Source organism: Oryctolagus cuniculus, chromosome 4 (genome assembly GCF_051225735.1).
Source record: "Oryctolagus cuniculus isolate XC-2025 breed Fujian yellow rabbit chromosome 4, ASM5122573v1, whole genome shotgun sequence".
NCBI classification, from domain to species: domain Eukaryota; kingdom Metazoa; phylum Chordata; class Mammalia; order Lagomorpha; family Leporidae; genus Oryctolagus; species Oryctolagus cuniculus.
In genome coordinates, this window is record NC_142870.1 from 68,321,185 (window position 1) to 68,338,260 (window position 17,076).

A 17,076-nucleotide genomic window follows, 5' to 3' on the forward strand; every position below is an offset into this window, starting at 1 on the left:
AATTAAACAAATCTTAAAAAAATAAAATAATAATAATAAAAAGAAATTCCTCTCAAGTATTTATTTAAAGTAATAAAAAGCTAATACACGAATTAATTAGTTGTATAAAATGCTTTTAAATATTTAGGATCAATACATAATTAGCTTTGAATATCCACTTGTTGAATTGCATACATTTAAGTTATAAATAATTTATGTTTATGTACAATATCTAAAGTTTTGTGGAAATTTTACTTGTGAAATGTTTAAACTAATCAAATGGTAACCAAGAACAAATTGTTTAATTTCAACATAAACTTCTTAAACTTATAAAGTCACTTACTAGAATTTTTGCAGTTGTGTTTAAAAATATAAGATCAGTTTTCACTATATAAATCTGAGTTGAATGCCACCAATAACATACCATATTGTAAGTATTGTTTTCTGCACACAGAAGCCTCAATGAGACTTAAAGGGCCCAACTGATGTCGGCCTGAGACAGACTGAAAAAGTCATCCTGATAAAAGTGACACAGGTTGAAAGCAAAGAATTTGAAAGAGTGAGCCAGAAAAGGGAGTCTAGGTAGCAGTGAGGAGCAGCAATGCATGGAGAATCTTAAAAGCTTCAGTTTCAGGCTATGAAGGATAAAACAGGAATCCTCAGGGAGTTAGATGCTAACGCTCCTTAATTGGAAACCATGCAAGAGGCAGCTAAGAACTACTCCCCAAAATGCTTCCCACGTGCAGTTCTCTCTCTCTCTCTGATTAAAAATTAATCCATTTGGCTTCTTCCAGATCTCTTCTCTGTGGAGAGGCCTTAGAGGGCAATGCTGCTTGGGAAACAAACCAGGCTTTTGTTTGTACTTCCTTCAGCAGAGCCTGGTGCCAGTTCTGTGGCTTAGGAAACAGAGCTCAATTGTTTTCCCCTCCTCTTCCCTCTCTTCATAACCGAATATGCTCATTTCCTGAGGGCAGTCAGGCTTCCTTTCTGCTTCGACCTCCTCCCAGCCTGGGGGTCTCTGTTCCAGCTGGGGTCAACGCATTGATACAATTGGGAAGATACAGAAACCAGATCAGATTTGGCTGACAGAGGTCACCTCCTGCGTTGTCACTTTGAACAGGCTACAAGGGGACGCCGCCAGCTTGATCACAGGTAGCAGCTCTTTCCCAACTCACAGCTCTTGAATGCACACGCCTACAGAATTAGAAACTAGAACAAGGAGTGCTAGGTTGGCCTGCAAGAGCCTTAAACTGATGCTTTCTTTTGTCCTAACTCTGTGACCTCACACAAACCTTTGATCTTCCCTACAATCTGCTTCCTTCTATGTGAAATGATTTAAAAGCCTCCTTATCTATAAAATGAGCTGAAGATAATATCTGAGATTGAAGTGGGGAATGAAGAGAGAGTGAGCCAGGATAAAATAAAGTTCCTCAAGGGGAGTGTGCTCAATTTAGGTTAATTGTATTGTGGTTTTCAATGATGTCATTATAAAATGAAGGATATTCTTGCTTGGCAGGTCCCAAACTGTGTTTCAGATGACTATTAGGTTTCTTAAAAGGCCTTTCAATTTCAATTATTTAATTCTCATGTTTTTACAGGTTTCTGTTGGGTTTTTCTTTTTAAAGTTTATTTTATTTGAAAGGCAGAAGTTATAGAGACAGAGAAAGAGGAGAGAGAGAGAGAGAGAGAGAGAGAGAGAGAGAGAGATCTTCTCTCCACTGGTCCACTGCCCAAATAATGGTTGGGGCTGGGCTAGGCCAAAATCAGGAGCCATGAGCTTCTTCCAAGTCTCCTACCTGGGTACAAGGGCCCAAGCACTTGAGCCATCCTCCACAGCTTTCCCAGGAGCATCAACAGAGAGCTGGATCAGAAGCGAAGCAGCTAAGACTTGAACCAGCACCCACAAGAGATGCCAACATTTCTGTCTATGGCTTAATCAGCTGTGCCACAACACTAATCCCTAGTTTTGTTTTTGTATTTGCTTTTATTTTTTTTTTTAACATTCTCAACCAAATGCCTGCCACGAATGAAACTGGGCTGGGGTTAAAGATGGGAGCTGGAAACTCAATCTAATCTCCCATGTGGGTGGCAGGAGCCACTTGGGACATCAGCACTGCTGCTCAGTGCCAGCATTTGCAGGAAGCTGGAGTCAGGAGCACAGCCAAATATGGAATCCAGACATTCTGATATGCAATCTGCATGTCTTAATCACTAGTCCAGACCCCAATCATTTCGTACTTCACTCTACTAATTTTTTATGCAAATTTAGAAACTAACCCTGTACGATGTCTTGCGATTATTTATATCATATTATTTGATGTCTAAAGTTATTTAATAGCTCACTGGTTTAGAAACATGGTATGGGTTCCAAGAACCAAGTAGTGTCCCCAGGTATCTTGAAAAAAGAGGAGAAATTACTTTTACAGGACAGTGGAATTGAGATTGCTAGTTGAAAAAACAGAAAAGAACAGGAACAAAGTTTGTTGATGCCTCTAGAATGGGAACTGTGACTTCAGGTGCTTACTGGAGTCAAGAAATTAAAATCAGTGATTGAAGAAGAATAAGAATTTGTAGGATCCATGTAAAACTCAAACTCAAGCACTAGACAATAGGAAGTAGGGAACTAACCAGTTACCCTTATATACTGGATATTAATTTGTGGATGAAGAAAATAAGTATTTTATTATTTTTTAAGACTTATTTATTTTCTTGAAAGAGTTTCACAGAGAGAGAAGAGGCAGAGAGAGAGAGAGAGTGCGAGAGAGAGAGAGAGAGAGGTCTTCCATCTGCTGGTTCACTCCCCAACTGGCTGCAATGGCCGGAGCTGCAACACCCGAAGCCAGGAGCCAGGAGCTTCTTCTGGGTCTCCCACACGGGTACAGGGGCCCAAGGACTTGGGTCATCTTCCACTGATTTCCCAGGCCATAGCAGAGAACTGGATAGAATGTGGAGCAGCAGGGTCTTGAACTAGCACACATATGGGATGCCAGCACTTCAGGCCAGGGCATTAACCTGCTGCGACACAGTGCCGGCCCCGAAAATAAGTATTTCAAAGTATAAATCTTAGAGGTACTACTCAGATGTTCCAAATGTCCTTTGACTGAGTCCAGAGTAATTTTTTTAAAAAGTAACATTTATTTCATGCTCTACTCTCATGTATTTTTAGACGTTGATTTTAATTATCATGTTATTTTTAATAAGGGGAACAAATAAACCTAATTTAAAATATATATATATATTTAAAATATTTGTTAATGCATTTGACAATACTACAAGCTATTTTTCACAATGAATTTCATTTTGGCACAGGGCATATTTGTCCTTTTAACAAAAGGACACATTGAACTGAAAAAAAAAATGTTACACCTGAACTTCCACCTTAAATGCGTAAAACTATGGTCAGTAACGTCAATAGATTTCAATTAATTAGCAAAATAGAAATGTTTAGAATAATTTTCTCCAAGTTTCTCAATGGACTATCCAGCCTGTCGAAGTTCTTGAGATCTCCATCTCTTTCAACCCAATTGGAATTATGATTCTCCAGTGAAGAGTACAATTACTAAATCAAAGATTGCGTCCCCAGACTTTTTTTTTTTTAAAAAAAGATCTGGTCTCTACATAGGCTGCTTCAGTAAAACGTGCCACACACTGCCTTTCCAGGGACCCCTGGGCTTGCTCTTTCCCTTCTCCTCACCTTGGTGCCTGGAGCTGGCTTTGTCCCCTCCCTGATACTGGAAAGGATTCTGTATCCGTACTGTTTGATTTTCTACTCCACTTTCTCAAAGATTCTTCTTTCAGTTTCCCCTTTGCTCTATAATCCATTCTTTTGCAAATCTCCTTGCCAATGTCAAACTCAGCTACAGCTTCCAGAACCAGAGCCAAGAGCAAAGCCCAAGGCTCACAATTCCCCACGTGTTGTCAAGGACTTCAGAGAGGAGTAATGTTGCAAGAAAACTCATCAAATTGGGAGGAAAGGCTAATCCAAACATAGCAAGAACTTTAATATGCATGTTTGAGTAGGCAAAGGGCCTCCTTGGCTTGGCAATGACAGCAAGCCGGGGGCACTGGTTTCCACAACCACTGGGCTCAGTGGCTCTGCGGGTAGTGGCAAGATTTCCGTACTCACAGTGTAGACGATTTGACTGTGTTTGAAGCTCTCATTGAATGAGGCCAAAAGGAAGTAAGGGGTAAACACCACCTTAACTCCAGGAGACAGAAGTTCCAACATCAGACAGAGTGAAGATAGATGACCCCAGATACGCACTGGAAAATAGGAAGGAAATGTGGGAGGAAGAATTCCTCATGTTGTTAGTGGAAGAAAGCCACCGTTAGAGGTCACTGCAAAAGCACCTATGTGCTTTGTTGTTGTCCCGTTGATGCTGTGCCCTGGAAAGACAGGGTGCAGGTGTTTCCTCAAGAACACACTCTGAGGACGGGAGGGCATGCAGCTATTCTGGGCTCAGAGCAGAAAGATCTAGGCTCACATTCTGACATCACCATTGCTATGCCATTTCCCACAAGTTAGTGTTCTTGGCTTCCTAGTTCTTATTTATTTATTTAATTTATTTTAAAAGGCAGAGAGAGAGAGAGAGATCTTCCAAATTCTGGTTCATTCCCCAAATTCCTGCAACAGCCAGGCCTGGGCAGGGCCAAAGTCAGGCACCTGGAACTCCATCCCATATGGGTGGCCAGCATTGAACTACCTGAGCCATCCCATGCTGCCCTCCAGGGTGCGCACTAGCAGGAAGCTGGAATGGAAAGTGATGCCTGGACTCCAGTGCAGGACTCCAATGTGGAATGCAGGCATCCCAAGAACTGCTTAACTGCTGCACCAAATCCTCATCTGAGCTTCTGAATTTTTTAAAAAAACAGATGGCATAAATATATTCATCTTATGCTGTTGTTTGAAGAATATAAGAGGTAAACACATGTAAAAAAAAAAAAAAGCTTTCATTCTTTTCACTGGGATCTCACTCGTGGAGATCTTTCATTTAGGTTTTTTTTTTCCCCCAGAGTGTCTTGGCTTTCCATGCCTGAAATACTCTCATGGGCATTTCAGCCGGATCCACATGCCTTAAGGGCTGATTATGAGGCCAGAGTGCTGTTAGGACATTTGCCATTCTATGGGTCTGCTGTGTATCTTGCTTCCCATGTTGGGTCATTCTCTCCCTTTTTGATTCTATCAGCTAGTATTTGCAGACACTATTCTTGTTTATGTGATCCCTTTGGTTCTTAGTCCTATCATTACGATCAATTGTGAACAGAAATTGATCACTGGGACTAGTGATATGGCATTGGTACATGCCACCTCGATGGGAAAGAATGGGTCATCAAAGAAGGAGGTACCTTTCTCTGAAGGGAGGAGAGAACTTCCACTTTGACCATGGCCTTGTCTAAATATGATCAGAGTCAGTGAACTCAGGGGGCTTATAGCCTTGGCAGCTCATGACAAGAGCCTAGGGTGATTACTGAGGCCATAAACAAGAGTGTCAATTTGTTAAGTCAACAACAGGAGTCACTGTGCACTTACTCCTCATGTAGGATCTTTGTCCTTAGTGTGCTGTACATTGAGATTTAATGCTATAACTAGTACTCAAACAGTATTTTTCACTTTATGTTTCTGTGTGGGAGCAAACTGTTGAAATCTTTACTTAATGTATGCTAAACTGATCTTCTGTATGTAAAGAGAATCGAAAATGAATCTTGATGTGAATGGAAGGGGAGAGGGAGTGGGAAAGGGGAGGGATGCGGGTGGGAGGGACATTATGGGGGGGAAGCCATTGTAATCCATAAGCTGTACTTTGGAAATTTATATTCATTAAAAAAAAATACCACATCAGCTGCCATTTCCCACAGGTTAAAAAAAAAAAAAGCTTTCAAACACAAAGTACCTCATTAATTTGAAGTTGCATTATCATCTGTTAGTGCTTTAGCACCTAAGGTGTTCCTACTATCTGTGATTTAAATGCTACAGGCCAGAAGGAAAATTCAGAACTTTAGTACAAAAAGTCTGGTTATTAAAAGAGACATCTTGCAGGCTAGAAATGGGTGGCGTACTAGCATGATGGACTTTTGAGTCAGTTTAATGTCAAGAATTGCAATGTGGCCGGTGCCGCGGCTCACTAGGCTAATCCTCCGCCTAGCGGTGCCGGCACACCGGGTTCTAGTCCCGGTCGGGGTGCCGGATTCTGTCCCGGTTGCTCCTCTTCCAGGCCAGCTCTCTGCTGTGGCCAGGGAGTGCAGTGGAGGATGGCCCAAGTGCTTGGGCCCTGCACCCCACTGGAGACCAGGATAAGTACCTGGCTCCTGCCATCAGATCAGCGAGGTGAGCCGGCTGCAGTGTGCCGGCCGTGGCAGCCATTGGAGGGTGAACCAACGGCAAAGGAAAACCTTTCTCTCTGTCTCTCTCTCTCACTGTCCACTCTGCCTGTCAAAAAAAAAAAAAAAAAAAAAAAAGAATTGCAATGTGCTAACTAACAGAAAAAATTCAGGCTTTGTAGAGGAGGTTGAAATGGGAACTCCCTCAATTTTAAGAAAATATGATTATATTTCTAGGAGAAAAATTTTAAAACAGTATATAGGCTAGGTCTTAGTTATTTTTGCCATTCTACAGAATAGTCTTTAATAGTAATAATATTGAGGGCCACATGCAAACTAGCATACTGGTTAATACTATTATTTGTATTTGAAAAATTAGAAATTTAGTTTGATTTTACCAACAGCATGGCTTGGTAGGAAAATTGCAAAAACCTGCAAAGAAAAATAGATACTAGAAAAGGTATAACAACAAAAACATGACAGGCTATAAAAGTAAGGAAATTAATGTTATTAGTTCAGCAATTAGAGTTTCAAGTGTAGTTTTTTTTTTTTAAGATTTATTTTATTTATTTGAAAGACAGAGTTACAGAGAGAGGTACAGACAGAAAAAGGTCTTCCATCCGCTGGTTCACTCCTCAGATGGCCTCAACAGCTGGAACTGTGCTGATCAAAAGCCACGAGCCAGGAGCCTAACTCCAGGTCCCCAACATGAGTGCAGGGGCCCAAGGACTTGGGCCATCTTCTACTGCTTTCCCAGGCCACAGCAGAGAGCTGGATCGGAAGAGGAGCAGGCAGGACTAGAACCAGCACCCATATGGATGCTGGCGCTTCAGGCCAGGGCTTTAGCCTGCTGTGCCACAGCGCCAGCCCCTCAAGTGTAGTTTGGTATCTCAGAACACTGAGGCCTGACATCCTTTTGGCAAAGATATAGAACTTGCCTTCATGAAAAGACTTTTCTCTTAACAGTGTGGTATTCACATTCTTGACAGAGGCCCTTGGTAGAACAATGTAACTGTGCTAGACTCACTTCAGTGAATAATGAGATGGAATGTTGAGTCAAACATGAACAATCTAAGTATGTTATCTGTATGAGGGAAAAAAAGGAATGATTTTACTCTTGTGTTTGCATAGAGTAGCTTTTCTTCATTTCCAGTGTTTGCGTGTTTTTACTGGAAGAAAAGTAAAGTGAGTTTCTTGTAGGCAGCATAACATTGGTTTTTTGTTTGTTTGTTAAAGATTTTTTTTTGAAAGGCAGAACTGCAGAGAGGCAAAGAGAGAGAGAGAGATCTTCCATCCGTTGGCTCACTCTACAACAACTGCCAGAGCTGCGCAGATCCGAAGCCAGGAGACGGGAGCTTCTTCCAGGTCTTCCACTTGGGTGCAGAGGCCCAAGCACTTGGGCCATCTTCTACTGCTTTGCCAGGCCACAGCAGAGAGCTGGATCAGAAGTAGAGCAACCGGGACTTGAACCGGCGTCCATATGGGATGCTGGCACTGCAGGTGGCGGCTTTACCTGCTATGCCACAGTGCCGGCCTCACTGTTCTTTTTTGTAATACTTCAGGACTTACAAGTCACAGCTGTGAAGGCCATCTGATGCTTAATTGAGATGAAGAAATATCTTCAAGTAACTGGTAAGAGAACATGGAAATTCTAGATAGGATTAGACAGAAGCAAAGCTGGGTCTTCAGGAAGTCATTGTAAGCAAATCCAGTGAGAGCATCAGAAAGTAAGTATTATTTGTAGTTCCATACCCTGCAGCTTACTTCCTCATTTCATAATTATAACTCCAAATGAGCATTATTTCTGCAGTAATCCAAGACCCACAAAGACAATAATTCTTTCTCACATGATTAACCCAGTTGCAGGAGAAAGGCTTAAACCCTTTCACTGATTTAATCATCTCTTAAAGTCCCAACCTCCCAACCCTTGCACAAAGGCAATAAAATTGATACATGAGATCCATAAGGGAATACCTCAAAGTTCACATCTTTCTTACAGTGAAAAATACAATTATCCCACCCCAATGGTCCAAAATTTTAACTTGTTCCAGCACCAGCTCAAAAGTCCAAAATCTCATAAGAAACACAAGGAAGCTTCTTACAGCCGTGAGTACATGAAATTAAAACAAGTTATCTACTCCTTTTACAGAAACAAACAAACAAGCAAAAAGGGATCCATCTGCATGCATGCATCGGAAGGCCAGTCACTGAAGCTGTGGTACTTTTTGTAGAAAGAAATGTTATTAGTAAGAAGTGAAGAGTAGTTCTCAAATCAGAGTCCTAGTTAGGAACCTGAGCAAGGTGCTTACGGATTAGGTAGGAGAAAGCTGGCCAGCGATAATTGGTGAGGCAAGCTCTGATTGTTGCGATTTGGAATCAATCAGGCTAGCAGAGTGTCATCAAATTTAGCAGCCTACCTGAGAATGCAGGAACAGAAAGAGAACAGTCTAATAGCACTTCTAAAAGAAATTGAGGGGAAGGCATGGAGCATACATTCCCATTCCAAAGGGGAGCAATAGTCCAGGAGAAAGGGGTGGACCTAGTCCATGACAATTCTGAAACTCAAGAGAGCAGACACTATATTTTCAAGTAATCCTTCACTCCATGCGTTATCTCTTGGACATACTGGGGGGCTTGGGTCTCCAAAACATCATGCAGCACCACAACCATGGGTTTGCTGGGCTTGATTCAGGCTGCAGCCCACTGCTGTTGGAGTTGAACACTGGTGCCTGCAGCTTTCCAGGCAGATCTTTTGAAATCCAGTTGGAGAAAGCTGTGCCCCTGCTCCTCTCGAATTCTGCACATCTGCAGAATTTGCACTATGCGGAACCTGCCAAGGCTTACTGTTTGTGCTAGCACTTTGGGTAGTCTGATCTCACCGGCAAGCCTCTCAGTGAGGATTTTCTGTTTTTGTTTTGCTTCACTGTGTGGCTGAACATTCTTCTGTGTGCCCTTGAACCCCCTCAGGGACAGTTCTGTGGATAGCTGTCTGTATTTGTGGTTGTGTGGGAGATGAAGGCTAGGCTCTTCTACTCTGCAATCTTGATGACCGCATTTTTACAGTTATTTTAAAGGTTATTTATTTGAAAGGCAGAGTGACAGAGAGAAACAAGTAGAGATGTTCCATCCACTGGTTCACACCTCAGATGGCTGCAACTCCTGGGGGTGGGCCAGATTGAAGCCAGAAGCCAGAAGCCAGAAGCCAGGAACTCAATCTGAGTCTCCCACATGGTGGCAGGGGCCCAAGTGCTTGGACCATCTTCTACTGCTTTCCCAGGTGCATTAGCAGTGAACTGGATCAGAAGTGGAGCAGCTGGGACTTGAACTGATTCTCCAGTATTGAATGGGGCATTGCAAGCAGTGGGCTGTGCCACAATGCTGGTCCCTCCTATAATTACAGCTGAAATAAATTATTTGTCAACTTCTTTACCTTACAAAAATAAAGTTCATTTATGTTCTTACTTGTGAAGCACTGCACAACCTAAAGTGACCACGATTGAGGATGGTAAGACTCCTTCTGTGAGGAATGACAGCCCTTACTGACCCTCCTGTGAGGCTGAGGTTTTGGTGAGGAGCTGAAAGAAGGGAAAGGGCTGGGAATTTTTCTGGTGGCTCAACAGCTTGTTAGGGAAGCTCTTCTTGTTACAACGTGATGATTTATAGTCAGGTGGGAATTTCCAGAAGTGAATAATTTGTAAATTTCAGTGATTCAACATTTAAAAGAATAAATTATCTAATTAGAATGTGTCACACAATAGCATGACAAGAGCTTGACAAGACCTATGATGTACAGAAAGGATCAATGCAAGGATCCATTGCCATGGTTAGGGACAAAGGAGATAGGTAGAAGTTACCAATATCAGCCATGTGGGAGAAACAACCATGGACTCCACACCAGAGGACACCTGTGAGGTACCAATAGCCATTCCCATGGAGGAACCCTACGGAGGAAGAAGTGACTGCACATCACCCTCTGAAGAAGCAGCTGCTGAGGACGGCACTGTGGCATAGAAGGTTAAGCTGCTGCCTGCAGTGCTGGCATTCCATATGGGAGCCGGTTCAAGTACCAGCTGCTCCACTTCCGATCCCGCTCCCTGCTAATGTGCCTGGGAAGGCAGAGGAAGATGGCCAAGTACTTGGGCCCCTGCACCCACGTGGAAATTCCAGAAAAAGCTCCAGGCACCTGGCTTCAGCCTGGCCCAGCCTTGATTGTTACGGCCATTTGGGGAGTGAACCAGCAGATGGAAGATTCTCTCTCTCTCTCTCTCCCCTTCTGTCTCTGTATTTTTGCCTTTCAAATAAATAAATCTTTAAAAAAGAAAAACAAAAAGAAGCAGCTGCTGTTGCAAGGCTTTATAGGAAAGCTGCCACCACTCCCAATCCTGTGCATGCTCCTTCCTGTAGGCACAGTCACTCTGTGAAGCCCACACCTTAGACCTCAGCTCTGTGGCTGTACTACACATGCCCATGTCTCAGACTCTGAGGCCATTACAATAGCAGGCTAGCTCAGAAGGCCAAGGCCTGTCTGAACATGCTCACACCTCAGGCACCAGCTTAGCTTCCACGGAGAGCTGGGCCCCATCTTGACTCCGGAGATACCACACCTCTCTGCATACCCGTCCTATTTTTGGTTCCCTGCTAGTTTCACAATCACCCACACCTTGCGTGCTCTCACCAATGTGGTAGTGGGGTGCCTGTAACCCAGACACCAGTCATTACCCTTCTAGTTCCCAAAACCAAAAGTCCCTTCCTGTACGCTCTTGCTTCAAGTCTCAGTTCCATGACTAATCCACAGTCAATACTCTTCAGACACTGGCGCCCTCACAAGGAGATCAATAGACAAAACCCAGTGACAAGAATGATCTTCTTAACTCCAACTTCCATGGTGACAGCAAAAGAGACTGACAGGACCTTAGCGGCTACCACCACCAAAGTCCCCAGCAACTCTCACCGCCACCACATACATACCATTGAAGATCTTTTGGGTCTTTATCAACTCTGATCTCAGCTGACATAAGTGCCCAGAAAATACAGAGGTTCACCCTTAATGGTGCTAGAACCATTGCACCTTGTCTAGTCAGTGCCCTTGCAATCCCCAGTAGGGGAAGACCTCTATGTCAAAACTAGCCCAAAAAAGTCCAGAAGAAATGACAACTCCACCAAATGTGCAGACGTCAATAGAAGGCAACAAGATATATGAAAAACCAAAGACACATGACCACCAAAGGAACCTCAATGATTTTCCAGCACCAGGCTGTCTGAAAAGTTGAGATTTATGAATCATCTGAAAAGTAATTCAAAGAAATTTTTATATAGGCTCAGCAAGCTTTAAGAAAACAGAGACAATCAAAAAGAATCAGTGAATCATCAGTTGGATAAAATGAGAAATTTAACAGAGATGGAAAAATCAAAAAGCAGAAATTTTGTAGCTGAAAATTACAATGAATAAAGTGAAATAAATGCAATGTAAAACATCAACAGCAGAACTGATCAGAAGAAACAATCTCTGAACTCAAAGACATGTTTGAAATATACAAACTGTTGAAATCTTTACTTAATATATGCTAAACTGATCTTCTGTATATAAAGAGAATTGAAAATGAATCTTGATGTGAATGGAAGGGGGGAGGGAGAGGGAAAGGGGAGGGTTGTGGGTAGGAGGGAAGTTATGGGGGGGAAGCCATTGTAATCCATAAGCTGTACTTTGGAAATTTATATTCATTAAATAAAAGTTAAAAAAAAGAAATATACAATCAAAGGTGGTAAAAGAAATAAGAATGAAAAGGAATGATGAAAGTTAGGATTTATGGGACAAATCTAGTGAACAAATCTTTTATTTACAAGGATTCAAGAAAGAGAAAACAGAAAAGGACAGAGAAGATTACTTAAAGAAATAACAGCTAGGGGTCAGTGTTGTGGCTTAGGGGGTAAAGCCACTGCTTGCAATGCCAGCATCCCATATGGGCGCCAGTTCATGTTCCACTGCTCCACTTCTGATCCAGCTCCCTGCTAATGGCCTGGGAAAGCAGCAGAAGATGGCCCAAGTGCTTGGGCCCCTGGCACCCACATGGAAGACCCAGAGGAAGCTCCTGGCTTCTGGCTTCATCCTGGCCCTGACCCAGCTGTTGTGGCCATCTGAGGAGTGAACTGGCGGATGGAAGATCTCTCTCTCCCCCTCTCTCTCACTCTCTCCTTCCCTCCCCCATTGCTGTAGATTTTTGACTTTCAAATAAAATATTTTTTTTTACAAAAGGAAGAATAGGTAAACATTTTCCAAATCTATGTGAAGATATAAATATTTGGGTAGTAGAAGGCTAAAAGTCTCAAAACAGATTAAATTAAAAGACTATATCAATACATATTATAATCAAACTGCCAAGAATCAAAGTGAAGATCCTGAAAGCAATAAGAGAAAAAAATAAGGAAGCTTCCTAAGGCTAGCACTCAGCTTCTCAGCAGAAATCATACAGGTTAGGAGAAAGTAGCATAATATGTTCAAAGCACTAAAGGGGGAAAAAACTATTGACAAATAATCCTTTACCCAGAAAAGCTGATACTCAGAAATGAAGGCGGGAAACCCAGAAATAAATTTATGCATTTAAATTTTTGACAAAGATAACATGAACACAATACAGAAAGGATTTTTCTCCTCAATAAATGGTACTCCGAAAAGAATGAAATTAAACCATCTTCTCATACCACATACAAAATAAACTCAAAGTGGATAAGCATCTTATACTTAACTCTTAACACTATAAAATTTTTAGAAGAAAAGCTCTATGACATTTGTAATAGCAATGTTTATTTAAAAACCTCAAAAGCATAGGCAATAAAAGCAAAAATAGACAAGTGAGATTACAGGAAACTAAAAAGCGTCCACACGGCAAGAAAACAATCAAGACGGTAGAGAGACAAACTACAGTACGGGAAAAAATTATTTACAAATCATACATCTGATAAAGGATATTCAAAATATACAAGGAACTCAAATAACATAAGAATAAGAAAATAAATAATGCATTCAAATAAGCACAGGATTTGAATAGGTCTTTCTCAAAAGAAGGTATACAAATAGTTCAGTATCACCAATCATTAAGGAAATGCAAAATAAAACTCTAATGAACTATCACTTCACATCTGCTAGAATAGTTATCAAAAAGGCAAAAAGTAGGCATTAACAAAGATGTGCACAAAGATGAGTCCTTGTACATTGCTGGTAGAGATTTGAAACAGTACAATCTCTGAAAAACAGTATGGAAATTTCTCAAAAAATTACAAATAGAACTACCATATGATGCAGCAATCTCACTCCTTAAAATATATCCAAAGGAAATGAAATCAGTATGGGAAAGAGGTATCTGCATTCTCATGTTTACAACAATAGCATTCACGGTAGCCAAGATACAAAATCAACCTAAGTATCCATCAGTGAAGGAATCTACAAAGAAAATGTGAGAACTATATATTCCTATCATCTGTCTGTCCACCATGGAACATTATTCAGCCTTTAAAATGAAAGAAATCCTGTCATTTGCAATAAGATGGGTGAAGCTGGAAAACACATTAAATGAAACAAGACAGACACAGAAAGGTACATAGTGCATGTTCTCACTTATGTGTGGGATCTAAAAGTTGAAACCCATAGAAATGAAGAATAAGATGGCAGCTCTCAGAGCCTAGGGTGTAAGAGGATTGGAGAGATGTTGATCAAAAGCCACAAAATTTCAGTTAGACAGAATGAAGAAATTCTGGAAGTCTGTTGCACAGCATGCTGACTGTAGTTCATAGTCAAACAATGTCTGCTAGAATATTGTTAAGAGAGTAGTAAAAATCCTCACCACAAAACCTAAGTGTGGGAATCCATGCCTGATTTAGCTATTCCTTAATGTACACATTTACCAAAACATCACCTTGTATATCATAAGTATATCACTTCTGTTAAAAAATATATTTATAAATTATAGTCCATTCAAAATCATCTCTGTACCATTTGTTCTGAAACATGAGTGCTCATCAGAGTCACCTGGAAGACTTAAATCTCAAAGGCTGGGTCCTACCTCCATTTCGGCCTCATTAGGCTTGGGTGGGGCTCGTTAATTTACACCCCTAACAAATTCTCCAGTGAGTTCTTTCTACACCACTTTTCCTCTAGTGCAGTATTATCAACATTTGGGGCTGGAAAATTCTTTGTCGTGGGAGCTGTCCTGTGCCTTGCAGGATGTTAGCAGTGGCCCTGGCCTTTTCACACCGAATGCCAGTAGAACCCCCCATCCCTAGTTGTGACAACTGCAAGTCTCTCCAGACATTACTGAACATCCTCTGAGGACAGACTTCATGCTCAGCTGAGAACCACTGCTCTGAGCTCTCCCGTCCTCCTCAGTTTGTATTTTAGCATGCTGGTGAACACGCAGTTAATAAATGGAAGACAAAGAATGGGCCACCTCTGCTGAAACAGGGGAACTTCGTTCTGCATATGCATAGCATTCTTTTCTACGGAGGAGCTGGTTATGAAATTTTCAGCTTAAGGAACAAAGACAGACATCAGAGACAAAAATTTTCCTTGTGCCTCCTCTGGCCAGGTAAAACTTCACACCTCTTGAGACTTCACTTCCTGGTGGCTGTCTTTAGCTGTGATCTGCTTGTACCATACTCTAGTTCCTTCCTAATTCTCACTTAAAGGATTCTGGTCAGATCATCAAGTTACCACCAAGAGTTTTTCCTAGCAGTGTGCAGAATTTGAGGAGCTTTATTCCCGTCTTGAATTTTGAGGTATTTTTCTGGTATCAGGTATTACGACTTTGCACTTTTATGCAGTGCTGTAGTTACACTGGCTGTTGAGTGACAGCTGTTGTAGAACTTGCAGCATATTGAAAGTTAAGTAGGTTATTACTGGTGCTAGGGGATATTACTCTGCTAATTAGCATTGTTCCAAGAACTAAACAGAAGAACACAAACGGATATTTGTACCACAGCCTCCTCTCATGCCAGGGGCTATGTCTAAATATCAAGTGTGCTGTCCAAAAAATCCCAAGTGATTAGTGTGAGAGCACATCCTTTCTTTTCTCCCCCTCCCTGCCTCTGTCTCTGCCTTTTTGTTCATTTCTGTCTCTATTACCAAGCTTTATCCATTTTTGTACAATACTTTTTTGTTCTTCCTTTAAATATTGTATAAAAGCCTGATTTTTGTGCCAAATAAATATTATGTGACCTTTGTTTCACCATTATGACCATGTATTTCCTTTGTTTAATTTATTCTTCTTCTGCAGAAATATATTACAAAAGACATATGGAAAACCAAATTAATAATGATGCTATTGGTATCAATAAGAGGTGTCTTCTGTTAAAATTTAGGTCATGGGGCCAGCACTGTGGTGCAGCAGGTTAACGCCCTGGCCTGAAGCTCCGGTATCCCATATGGCACTGGTTCTAGTCCCGGCTGCTCCTCTTCTGATCCAGCTCTCTGCTATGGCCTGGAAAAGCAGCAGAAGATGGCCCAGGTGTATGGGCCCCTGCACTCAGCTGGGAGACCAGGAAAAGGCTCCTGGTTCCTGGCTTCAGATTGGCTCAGCTCTAGCCGTTGCAGCCATTTGGGGAGTGAGACAGCGGATAGAAGACCTCTCTCTGTCTCTCCCTCTCACTTTCTGTAACTCTACCTCTCAATTAAAATAAATAAAAAACTTTAATAAAAAAGTTTAGCTCTTGTATCAACCCTAAATTCTTTTAACACAAATTTCTGAAAATACATTTTGTTGACTTACTTAAAAGAAGCCTATTATCACTATATTCCTAAAGTTGTATTTATGAAATGCATGAAGTCTGTATTCCTTAATAAAAGATTTCTTTGGGTGGAAATAAATTTAAAAAAATAAATAGAATTGGCACCATACTGCAATAGTAACAAAAATAAATTAAAAAATTGATTTAGTCTTGCCTTTGTGAAAGAAAAATACTGGCATTTCTTTAAAGGAGCGTTTAGGGAAAAATTTAAAAGTCAAAAAAACAAGACTGAAATTTAGCAGTTGAAATAATGTATTTGAGGGACCTGCACTATGGTATAGCAGGTAAAGCTGCCTCCTGCAGTGCCAGAATCTCACGTGGGTGCTGGTTCAAGTCCTGGCTGCTCCACTTCAAATCCAGCTCTCTGCTATGGCCTGGGAAAGCAGTAGAAGATGGCCCAAATGCAAGCAGGGAATCACAGCTACCTTGGAGACACTGTAAGACACCTTAAAAAAGCAAGGTGGGAAAAATGATAAATTAGTTCCTTTTGTCCATATTTGAGCTACTGGATAAAACCTTGCTAAAGCTTACATTACTACTAGTATAGTCATTTATGAAAGCCAGTAAATCCCTTTATGACTTAATCTTTTTTGCATTGCTTTTTGGCATCTCTCCATTCTCATCTCCTATCATTCTAAATGCGATTCATCAAGCCACACAGTCTTTCTTTCAAATTCTTGAACACGCTTAGTATTTTCCTATCAAAGGACTTTCTATGTGTTGTTCTTTTAGCCTGAGACATTATTCACTCTTGTACCAATTATGAACTCATTGCCTCTAAGCTGAAAACTCACATTTGGCTGTAAACGGATCTGTGCCCTTACAACACTTTTCCTTGGGCCACTGATGTCATGTTAAGGCTTGTCAATTGAGGACACTCATCTGAAAGATGGATCATCTTCTACTGCTTTCCCAGGCCATAGCAGAGAGCTGGATCTGAAGTAGAGCAGCCGGGACTCGAACTGGTGGCCATAGGGGATGCTGGCACTGCAGGTGGAGGCT

At 41.4% G+C, this 17,076-nt stretch overlaps 1 long non-coding RNA gene across 1 annotated transcript; it reads left to right on the plus strand.

The window, feature by feature from the left end:
* Window positions 1–933: 933 nt before the first annotated feature.
* Window positions 934–15,987, plus strand: LOC138849276 (uncharacterized). The gene is made up of 2 exons (XR_011387868.2): window positions 934–1,131; window positions 15,649–15,987. It is a non-coding gene; the product is annotated as an uncharacterized LOC138849276 (long non-coding RNA).
* The last annotated feature ends 1,089 nt before the right edge of the window (window positions 15,988–17,076 follow it).